Source organism: Triticum urartu, chromosome 2A (assembly GCF_056163025.1).
Source record: "Triticum urartu cultivar PI428250 chromosome 2A, HENAU_Tu73, whole genome shotgun sequence".
Lineage (NCBI taxonomy): Eukaryota > Viridiplantae > Streptophyta > Magnoliopsida > Poales > Poaceae > Triticum > Triticum urartu.
Window position 1 is genome coordinate 241,662,947 of NC_141874.1, and position 11,545 is coordinate 241,674,491.

The window sequence follows — 11,545 nt, forward strand, 5'->3', positions numbered from 1 at the left end:
CATCGACGACCTCGTATGCCGCACTGGAGCCGGTCCACCATCGTCGTTGTACACGGAGCCTCTTCTCTGGCGCCGTCTTCCACGGTTTTGGATCTGCTTCCCGGAAGCCGACGCCAAGCGCAGAAGCACCATCGACGTGGACAATGAACTGACTCCCGTTGCCGACCATGACTCACAGAGGCCGCCGTGACCCTCATTCTCCTCCTCGATTGGCAATATGTGTATTGAATCACTTAGTAGTACATGTGCCGTTCCAATTTTGTTCATACCTACCCTTCAAATTTCCTGGGTGCTATTGTTCCTGTAAAAGTAATTGGTTATAGCCTCCATTTTTCTTGCCATGTTGAGATTTCAAAACCACAAGTGCGAACATGTAGAGGAGCAATGAAGACCAAAAATGAGATATTGGGGACATCTTCAAGGAGCGTGGCAAGTTAAAGAGGAGCTACACCGAACCTATAAAACCAGCTTTGGTAAGTTACACCCTTTGAATTACTTTTGTTTAGCCTCATGTTCTTCAATGTGTATATGTTGTAGTTTCTGTTTCTCTTAAGCCTCGTGTTCTTTGATGTTTCATAAGAAGAGTCTTAATCATCCTAATGCTTTCATTTTTAGCTTGATGTAGGAAGTGGGTGCTCTCACCTTGTAGTCTGTTTTTATATTTTTTTCCTTTTGAATTCACTTCTCCCAGTTCTGTTTATATAGCTTCTACTAAATGGATCTGGGTTGCTCTGAGTATTGATCTAAAAAAGAAGTAACTTCATGTCAGGATGCAGATCCTGCGAGAAGGGAAGTATGGTCAACCTCGAGATCATGTTTCCATAATGAGGATGGATTACACACAAGGTGCCAGTTCCCTAATGATGCTGGATTAGACACAAGGTACAAATTCCCAGATGATGCTGGATTACACACAAGCCAGGTGGAGTCGTCAGTTGTTCGTGTCCTCGTGGCTCTACTAAAGGCTGAAATAAAGCATGCAGCAGCCCTTGAGAATGTAGCTGAGTTCCTGAAGAAGCGAAAAGAGTAATCAGATGCTCTCTTCACCCATGCTAAAGAAGAGATGGAAGAAGCCAGAAATAAGCTAGCAGAGGCAGAGCGGGCTAGGTATCTCCTGCTATCTAAAACTGTTGTCAATACAAAATTTCCTTCATAGTAGCTAGGTTCAAATGTTTATCCAGTCAGCATGCCTGTTGTGATATCCGTGCATCTACTAATGTGGCACAATTTTTTTTGGGTCATGTAATAACAATAATTACTTTCCAAACAATAACAAATGAAGCATTGGACATGGTATAGTTCACGCGCAAGCCCGACATTCCAATTTCAACTTCCACATCAAACTCATGTTCACAGATATCTCCACATTCATACATAATGTCCACAACCATGATTCACTTCAAAGACAAAAAAATTGAGGCGAGTTATGAATAAAGAAAAACCTCTAGTTCCTGCTACAGTGCGAGCACAACAAGTCAAGACCATGCGTAATCAATTATATTTTGGTCACTTTTTGTGTTCAAAAATGCCGGTCGGCTCATGGAAGGACGTGTTGCCGGCACACACGTAGATTCAATGACGGAAGGCGGGGAAGTCTGAAGCCGGTTGCATGCGGCGAGGAGGCGTGTTCAGCCGGGCCTGCAGCGAGTGGGGCCTCTTGGCCGGCGCGCTGTTTCAATGCCTGCGCTATGAGAGGTCGCATCCGTGTCAGATCCATCAGTCCCTCTAGTCCTTTCTTGTTTGCATATAACAAAATCTCATTTTCCATTCACATTTTACAAGTAAAATTCGTGGACAAACTTTAACCCAAAATACGATCGGGACTAGTAAACCAGAACGGAGGTAGTAGTTTTTTTAATCAAAGAAGGGTTTCCCCCTTCCGATTTTCATTACTGAAAACCAACATCTAAATCTAAACCATAGTATTTGCCCTAGAACTACCAGGTTCAACATCTTGCAACATAAACCCATACAACCATACGCCAAGGAGCTACGTAGTACTATGAATTCCATTTTCTCTCCATACCAATCGTTCTAAAAACTACTTAGTACTTATAACGCACCATTGAAAATCGGAACTCTTAACCCCGCTAAAAATGATATTTTAAACGTGGCTACTTGATCTGTGGCAACTGGCGAGCCACTGCCTCCAAGTTGTTCACTTGTGGTCCCGACCATCAACTCCTACGTATCAAATTATCACGCGAGCTGACTATTCCTACAAAGGTTCGCTCCACCACATACCCGGTACCCACGAATGCAGCAATCATGCACCTAGGATTTTAGGGTTTATTTTTTAACGTTGCCTTAACACAACACTCATGTGTGTGAGACAGCGAGAGACCAACTGCGTGCGTGTGCCTCTTCTCTTCATATATGTACTCCACCGTTTGTCTAGTGTCCAAAAAATTATAATAACTACTAGCAATGTGCCAATGCATTGCCACACGATCAGAGTAGATTAATACATATTCATCGATTTGATAGAAAAAAATTCTAGATTTGAAATACGTATAACACTAAAAAAATGTTATGTTTCACTAACAATATATTCCTTTGGCGGTTTTGATGAGATAAGGGAGGAATGTTGTTGGTTTCAAGATTCGAGAAGTGGTATATGTCTAATTTCTACTCTTACTAGCAAGATGCCCATGCGTTGCACGGAACATCAAGATCTTGTGGGAGAAAAGGATGAACGAGGGAAGGCCTTATCTGCAAATGTGGAGAGGAGTGTGGGTAAATTTCCATAGTTTCGTTCCTATCCGTCAGATATAAATCGGATGGCCTATATTGCAGGATGGCAGGCCCATCATCATCACCAACTCTATTTTTTATCCCTACTCTTATAAAAAGCATAGTTGGTGATGATCATGTGCCTGCCATCCTACAGTATAGGCCATATGATCTATATCTGATGGGTAGGAAGGAAACTATGGCAATTTTGCAAAAAGATACCCACACCCCTCTCCACACATGCAAATAAGGCCTTCCCTTATTCATCCTTTTATCCCACACCCCTCTCCACACCATGAGCATGTACCTGGGCCGGATTCATGTGACAGCCTCCCTTCTAGTTAATTATGGGCTTCTCTATTGGGCCTTCATTAGTGGGTTGCATGTTATCAACAAGTGGAAAATGTGTGCCGTACGAAAAATAGTATGCGCTATGTACAGTACGGGGCACTAGAGGATCGAACCATGCAACGACTTCTAAATCATTGTGTTTGTCATTCTAACAACACATTTATTCAACCAACAGACGGAATATACTACTGATTGTACGTTGAAAATAGCAGCAGCAACAACCAGGGCTGGGGGTGCAACAAAAGCAGTAAGCAGGCCAGAAGAGTGAAGATGCGGCTCTCTCTTCCAAACCAAACATCAGCCATCATTACAAAAGGTCTACCAAAAAAGAACAAGTGTATGCATCAAACTAAATAAAGATCCTACTACACCAAGTGTATGCATCTAACTAACTGGCTCAGTTAGACGTTACTATTTATTAAGCAATGGAGATTGGCTCACGGCTTGAACCAGATGGGTGCCTGACGGGGGAAACTCCAGCCAACAGGTCGAAGTCTGATACTTGCGACCCTCTCTCCTACTTTGGGCCACAGAGCATGGTGGCACATATCAGGGTATGGTGCATGCAGAGACGCATGGTACACTGTGTACACACAGTTTTGCCTAATGAACGAAACCGCGCTGCCATCATGATCCTTGCCGTCGGTTATCTCCTGGTTAATCAGATAATTTAGTCCGACAAATAGAGAGCGTGTACCAAGGATAATTTACCAACCTCCAGTCAAAAATTCCTGAAGGCCTAGAGAAGCTGGGATCCTGCTCAAAGACTTTGCAGTGACTGTGATTGTATTCCACGAAACAACACATCCGATACGTGCGAACGATCATCAATCGTTCACGGTCGTCTGATCTAGCCAGAAACAACCTGCAACTGCCATGCCTCTTTTCTTTGAAAGGTTCTAGGATTAGGAAGGGTAGGGCACCAGGCGGCTTACAACAACATATCAAGTTCGAATCAAATAACCCTAAAAAAAGTTGGAGTCAAATAAAAAAGGGCTCTTGATGTAGTCAATCTTAAGAACAGCATGTTATGAGCATGAATATTTTTTCAGTAAATGTTTACAGTAATATAAGAAAGCCATCATGATATCATAGGAAAGTAACATACTGTTGTAGCAGTCGTTTGTAGCGATGACTGGAGTAGGCCAGCAATACGTCCAGCCATAGAAGGAGTCTACGGCTTAAATGAAGCCCTTGTGTTCAATGGCATCAGAGAACCATGGAGGATGTATGATCCTGCGATGGACGTGCAGATTTATCCAATTACCGCAGTGACCTATTAGATAGGCGAGACCGCGGTTGAAGAACGCAATTAACCTGAAGTCCTTATAATTCGCAGATCTTCTGGGCACTTGGCAGATTACAACCTTGAGCAAATCAAACTTGGTATCATGTTGGATACTGTAAGATTCTGAGTATACTTGGCCGCAGAGCCAAAGTAGTGAAGTGTTAATCGAAGGAAGGGGGATCAATCACCGGGTGTAGACCTCCACGAGCATCCAGCTGGTGCAACCGTCGATGAGCACCATCCAAGACGTGTTCATGCCGACCTAGTACATACCATTAATGTAGTTGAGGGTGACGGGGATCGGATCGCAGTCAAGGGGGTTGATTCTTTCCACCGTATGATCGTTATGTTGTGTGACACACCGTTTCTGAAGATCAGGTGGCATTAGCAAGCAAGGATCTGGCTTAAAAAGCTCCGGCCTAAGGGCTTTGAGTAAACGGTACAACCCCGACGATCACGCGGCGAGCAGCATGGTACTGAGATTGTCCACACGTGAAACAATGAGCTTGATTACCTCTGTCGGGATCGAATTCCAGCCACTCTTGCGGCGGATGCTGCTCGGTTCTGCCATTGTTAGTGCTTAGGTTTCGGAAGAGGGGGGGAGGCACCTTAGCGGGGATGGAAGATTCGATGAGCGGGGAGGCGCCTTAGGGGGGATGTAAGAGCGGACAAAGATGGAGAAGCAAATATGTGGTGCGGGAAGTGGACAGGTGATGATGACTACAGCACGCCGCTTGACTTACGAGACACATACCAGTAGCGTAGGGTCATATCGAAGTCAGACAACTTGCTTGAGTGATCACAGTACTGGTCGAATCATTTTTATATCAAAAGTAAAATGTTTGGAGTGAAACATAAGATATTTTTAGTGATACGTATATCAAAAGTAAACAATTTTCTTTCAAATTTTTGAATATGTATTATTCTACTTTGGATCCGTTGCAATGGACGGGCTCATTGTTATAAAGGTTTATCTCTTGCATTCTCTCCAACCAACACCTAGTGTACTGGTCCGGGCCGGATGCTCGCAACGCGATGACCTGAGTTCGAATTATGTCCTAAACTTTAGCTTTTTATTTTTTTTAATATATACTATACTTCTTGCGCTATTGTACCGTCAGTGGAACCCACAGAGTACTTAGACTACAGGATTAAGTATGGATTTGTTTCTTTTTAACTTTCTGTATGAATCTGTAGCCAGCCTACAAGTCATGTACACTGTACTAACAGTGGAACCCACAGAGTACTTTGAATACAAGATTAAGGATGCAATTAACTCTTTGTAGAGGGAGAATCATACACGCAATTAACTCAAATGGATTGGACATGACTCTATTATTTTCCAATGGCAACCGGCAAATTTCCTCCCGCGGGCCGGAGTAGGTTTCTCGGTTTGCATGGGGGTTTAACGGAGGGGTTTGATGGAGGCGAGGAGGCGTGTTCAGTCGGGCCTGGAGTGGACGGCGCAGTACTATTTGATTTGACAACTACAACTAGTATATTACTAGTACACGGGTACGTGCATCACACGTGCAAAGTTCAATTCGTGAAAACAGATCTCCCACGCTGATTTTTTTTCTTCAAAAAAGAATTCCTTGAAAAGTCTAACAAATTAACAATTTTGTTCTGTTTTTATGTAATGTCTTCCCTCCTTGGTCACGGTGCACAACCAAAGATGACTTATTGACCTGGACGGAGGGAGTAGCACAGTCTGCAAGCATATATAGAGAGAGACGTGTAGTGCGATAGCATATAGTAAAGTTTGTGCTATATGCACGTACTTACAAAATGTGTATGAATACACAAGGTTTCCAAACATTCCCTTTTACATACATTATTAAGGACGCTAATAATTCCTGAACGTTCGGGATTTATCAATTGCGTCCCAAAACTAATGAGATCGCCTTATAAACAAAAATTATACTCCTACTAAAAGGCACGGCGCTCGCAGGAGCGCTTGCGGCGTGCCATGAGTGCCCTGGTGCACGGATGTTTCCCAGCGCACCGACATAACGCCTCTTCCTCAGCCTCGCAACTCGCGAGGTGCTGATTTGCGGCTTGCCGGCAGGCGAGCGCGATCTCACCGGTGTGGTGATCCGGCGCCAACAGGTACTCCTCCTCGCTGGAAGCATGCACCCGGTCCATGTACCGCCAAGTGTAGATGAGGCGCTTGGGCCCGACTGCACTCAGGGCTTTGGCACGGGCGTCCTCCGCCACCCTCACGGCCCTCGCACGAGCCTTCTGCCAAAGAGCCAATTGCCTGACTCTCTCGGACGCGACATAGGCCTGATAGGCAGCTTGTTCCGCGGTGCGCTTCTCTTCCTCGGCCTTCTTCTCCGCCTCTATTTTGGTGCGCTCTACTGGAGGAAAAGCCTCCCACACCGCAACATACATTTCTTTCCAAAGCTCCTCAAGGCTGGGGGGCTCCGCGGGTGGCGCGACATTCTCCCTGTAGCGGGGAGCCGACGCGTCCTTCGACTTGCGTGCTGGCGAGATTGGGAACGTCGACGTGTCCACCTCGACGCATCGCGGCGAGGAGCGGAACGCCGATGCATCCTCGTCGACTAGTGGCGGCGAGGAACGAAACGGCGACGCGTCCACCTCGACGCGTCGCGGCGAGGAGCGGAATGCCGATGCCTCCCCCTCTACTAGTGGCAGCGAGGAATGGAACGGCGACGCGTGACCGTCCGCACGGTGCAGCGAGGGGAGCCTAGGGCTTGAGAGGGGTGATGCCATGGTGGTCGATGTGAGAGGGAGGGGGAGGAGATAGCGATGAACATGAACGTGAGGGGAGGAGATAGCGATGTCGTGGGAGGCACAGTATTTATAGCAAGCAATGGCAGACCTACGTAAGATATGGACTGAGCTACACTAACTTAACTATAGGTCCAGTTGCATCACTGACATGTGGGCCAGACCCCTGTTGGGCCCATATGTCAATTACCCAATTCACCTATAGTTAAGTAACTGAAGCAACTTCCCATCACATGCTGCATGATTAACGTAACAGCTACTCCCATCACATGCTCAGATTTCAAGGTGCATTAATTCATTGCATGAGAGGATTATGAGAAACTTGACCAATGCATGTACTTCATGCATGCATGCATTGCAACTAATGCATTGGTAAACACAATTCCTTGAGAAAAACAAGCACATTAATTGAGTGCTTTTACAAACCATGAAAATTATTCCACCACTCATCATCTACCTTGGTTGGTGAGATTTTTGAATTGATCCCTATAAACCGAAAAGGAGGTAGTACATGGGCATATTTGTTGGAGCAAATTACGGGGGAGGGAAGGGGTGGAAATATTGCTGGTCACAACGGATTGGATGAGCGCGGGGGGAGGAGAGACATGCATGCATATTTTTTCCACACGGGGTGGAGTGGTGGGACGGCCGGAGGGAGAAGGAGAGTCTGACAGGCATATTGTTTCCACACATGGAGAGGAAAATATTTGTAGACGAATGGGCTTCCTGCAGGTATGGGGAACGTTGCATAATAAGTCTCATCTTGCATGCCGGGCTAGGTATAGTCTCAAGTCATTAAAAACATACACTGCCCACACATGTTCATATTTCAAGGTGCACTAAATTATTGCATGTGATGATTAAGGCTGGCCATAATGGTGGTATCTTAGCTGGTATCATGCACACGGGAATAACAAACATGCTGTTGTGGCAAAGAATTAAAGAAGAGAGGGGGTTAGAGTAACTAGTGTTCATGCATGCATTGGTAAACACATTTTTTTTGTGAAGAACTACAAAAACTATTCCACCGCCTCTATCTTGCTAAGATTACGAGAAAATTTTGAATCGAGCCCTTTAAACTAGATGGGGGTAGTAGTACTCTAATAGCTAACCTTGGCCCTGTTTGGATCCATGTTTAGAATTAGTTTGGGTTAGTTTGAACTCAACTAACCCAAAAAAATCTAACCCACCCAAGAGTTGCTTATTTGGGTTAGTTCTTCTCGGGACACTAAAAGCACATTTTTCTCTCGATCTCCCCGTAGCATATCCCTCCCCACTTCCTTGAACCTTCTCATCCTCTCCCTCCCTCCCTCTCGCACCACCCATGAAGGGACCTCATCGTATCCGCGCGCCATCTAACCCTGTCATCCAATCATCTCTTTCGCTAGAGTTACTTCAGGGTTAGTTCAGGATTAGAATCTTTAACTCATCTAACTCATCTAATAGTAGTTCTTATACTCATTATAATCAGTATTGTAGATATTGATATTTTTATTATAAATTTGGTCAAACACTTTGCAAATAGTTGACGGAAGTAAAAAGGACTAGAGGGAGTATCATGCATGCGGAGTAGGCAAAAAATTGCTCATTTATAGCCGGTCGAAGTCTCAAAGGGCGCGACCGCGCAAGGGAGGCGAAGGTCGTGGGAGGCGTGACGGTTGACGGAATTAAGTGAAGTTACCCACGCGCCGGCATGGCGTGCGAACAGGCAGACGCTATACCGTCAGGCCTACGATATGGGTCTAGTAGACATGACATCTACTGGGTCCCGCATATTTCTCGAGAACTCTTTGGGGGCTTGCAGCCGTTTATTCACCGGGCAAGCTAGCAACCCCATGCCGTTCTCACGCCCTACTCGTCCCCATCTTCTACTAGTACATTACCTTACAATAGTTCGCTCCCAGTCATCCCATCCTTTCACATTACACCAGTTAAACTTTCCCTAACCCTCCTTCAAAATCCATGGCCTCCCAAATCTCCATGGTCGCTGCTGAGTACCAGGTTAGAGCCATCACCGACGATGAGTTCTTCTTAATCTACACACATGGAACCGCGATGGTGAAAGCATGCCTTGCTCGCTTCCTACGCATGTTCAACGGATGAGTGGGTCGCTGGGCTAGATGTTGAGTACACCACAGTCCTGCAAAGAGAGAAGAAACTAAAGGAGGCAGAGAAGAAGAAACCCGCCGTGATCAAGGTTTGCGTACATAACGTGTGCTTGGTCTACCAAATATGCCATGCCGACGTTGAGTGCCAGGATTTTAAGAACTTCCTCAAGGACGGAAGAGAGAAATTTTTTACTGTAGACTTTAGGAACGACAGGGATGTCCTAGGTCGGATAGGCCTCGTTGTAGGCCAATCCTTCGATCTCCAGAAGGCAAGCCTGGTGTCCTCCTCTCAGCCTTCAATGCTGACCCTGGCAGCAGCCATGATTGATCCTTCGTACACGAAACTGAAGAAACCTCACCACGAGTTTCATCATGCATGGGAGTCGAAGACATTAGATGAAGATCACATCCTGTACGCAACTATGGATGCCTACCTTTGTTTAAATATCTACAACGGTTGGATGAAGAAGCAGAGCCCAGTGTCCGGTTCAAGCAAAGAAGCGTCGGAGAAGAGGAAGAGGGACGAGGACAAAGTCGAGGACGTGGACTCAGACTCCAAGTAGGTGGCAGTGCCGTCGCTGATGCTGGTTCTACTGCAGTGCCAAGCGGACTAGTTGCTTAGTTTATTTGCAAGGGTGTGTTGTGCTGAGGCCCCAGCGGAACTATGTTTATGTTCTTTCTCGTTATTTGAACTCTTTAGTATGTACAGTAGTACTAGTAGTATGTCTTACTACTGTTCTTCTTGTAGTTGGTACTACTGCTCGTATCCTCATGTTCCTACTTACGTTCGTAGGTCAGTCGATTTGTGAAAGAAGTCCGACGGAGCAAAGGAAGAAGACGGCATAGAAGCCACCCCAGTATCTATATTAGGGTGGCAGGGTGCCCATGATCTATCTTATGAGTGTTGGGTGTGGAATGCAGTTCGCCGGAAAAAAAATGGATCGTGCCCGGGGTTAAACGGATGGCGGGGGTGGGGGCGCATGGCGGTAGCAGACGGTTCAGGGGAGGGCGCGGCGGCGGCGGGCGGTTAGGCGTGTGGCGGGCTGAGAAGATGAATCGTGCATAAATTTCGGAGGTTGAAGAAGCCCTTCTAGCCATCCATGTTGCATCAAACGGCTCAAAAGAGTCGGCTGGCCCAAATTGCTCCTTCAGATAGCAGGATCCATGTGGCATTCAAGGTCTCGAAGGTAGATTCCGTGTCCTCGCCCGGTTTGCGGGCTCGACGCGTGCACGACCGGCTTTCGCCACAACGGCCACCATGCGCGCCTCCTCCGCGCGGGCGGAGACGACAATGACGCGCTAGTTCCTCCTCGCTGGCGTGCTGGAGCACGCGCTCGCCCTCCTCTTTGTACGTTGCGTGCATAGACGTGGCTCCACCAGCTGCTCACGTGCTTGGCAGCGCGTCGGCATCGCGAGGAGGGACTGCAGACGACGTGAGCGGGCGAGCCTTCGGCTTGGCGGGGACACGGCGGTGATGGGCGAGAAATTGTGGGCCGGAGCAGGCAGGTGCTGGCATGCGCAACGGCGGTGGCATATTGATTAGTGCGCGTATGGGAGCTTAGTTTAGTTTTATATAGGGTTGGTCAAACTTAAAAGAAAACTGTACTAGTACACGTAAAAATTAGACTTAGGCAGCGCTTTTATTAGTTACCATAGCCACAATACGGAATCATGTGCAAGCGCGTGAACCGCGGCCGCACGGTCGATCGAACGGTGTGTCACCGTGTCGCGCTCGAAGGACATCCACCGAACCTTTTTGTGTGTGTGAAAACAATCCCCGAATATTAATCAACTTTTTTTTTCTTGGAAAAGTTCTTGACGCTACAATATTTTCATATATTTTAATTTAGCTCCAGATCATGTTTATTTGGACTTGGACGTTTTAGGTGCGCCCTAGTTTTTTTGAATACTGATTTTGTGTGTGTGACTGAGAGAGAACATGTGTATGTGTCCATATGTGTGTTGTGGCGGAAGGGCAATGTGGAGACGGTGTGTGTGTGATAGAGACATAGAGAGGTGTGAATGTGCAACTGATCATGCATGAGTGAGACATAAACAGATGCCGATACGTTGTGTACTTTTGTATACATGAGAGAACAATATTCTATTTTACTTGTGTGTGTGTGAGAGAGAGAGGAGCATCCGTAACGCAACAACCATCTCTCTCGATTCGTCCATCCCTCGCACGATCGCATGTAAGACATGCATCAACGCGCACATTTTGACACCCTCACCCGGCCCCTGCCCATCTCAAGGCCCGCACATCGCACTCTATCTCGCACACACAATCTCTTCGTGAATACCCTGTTTA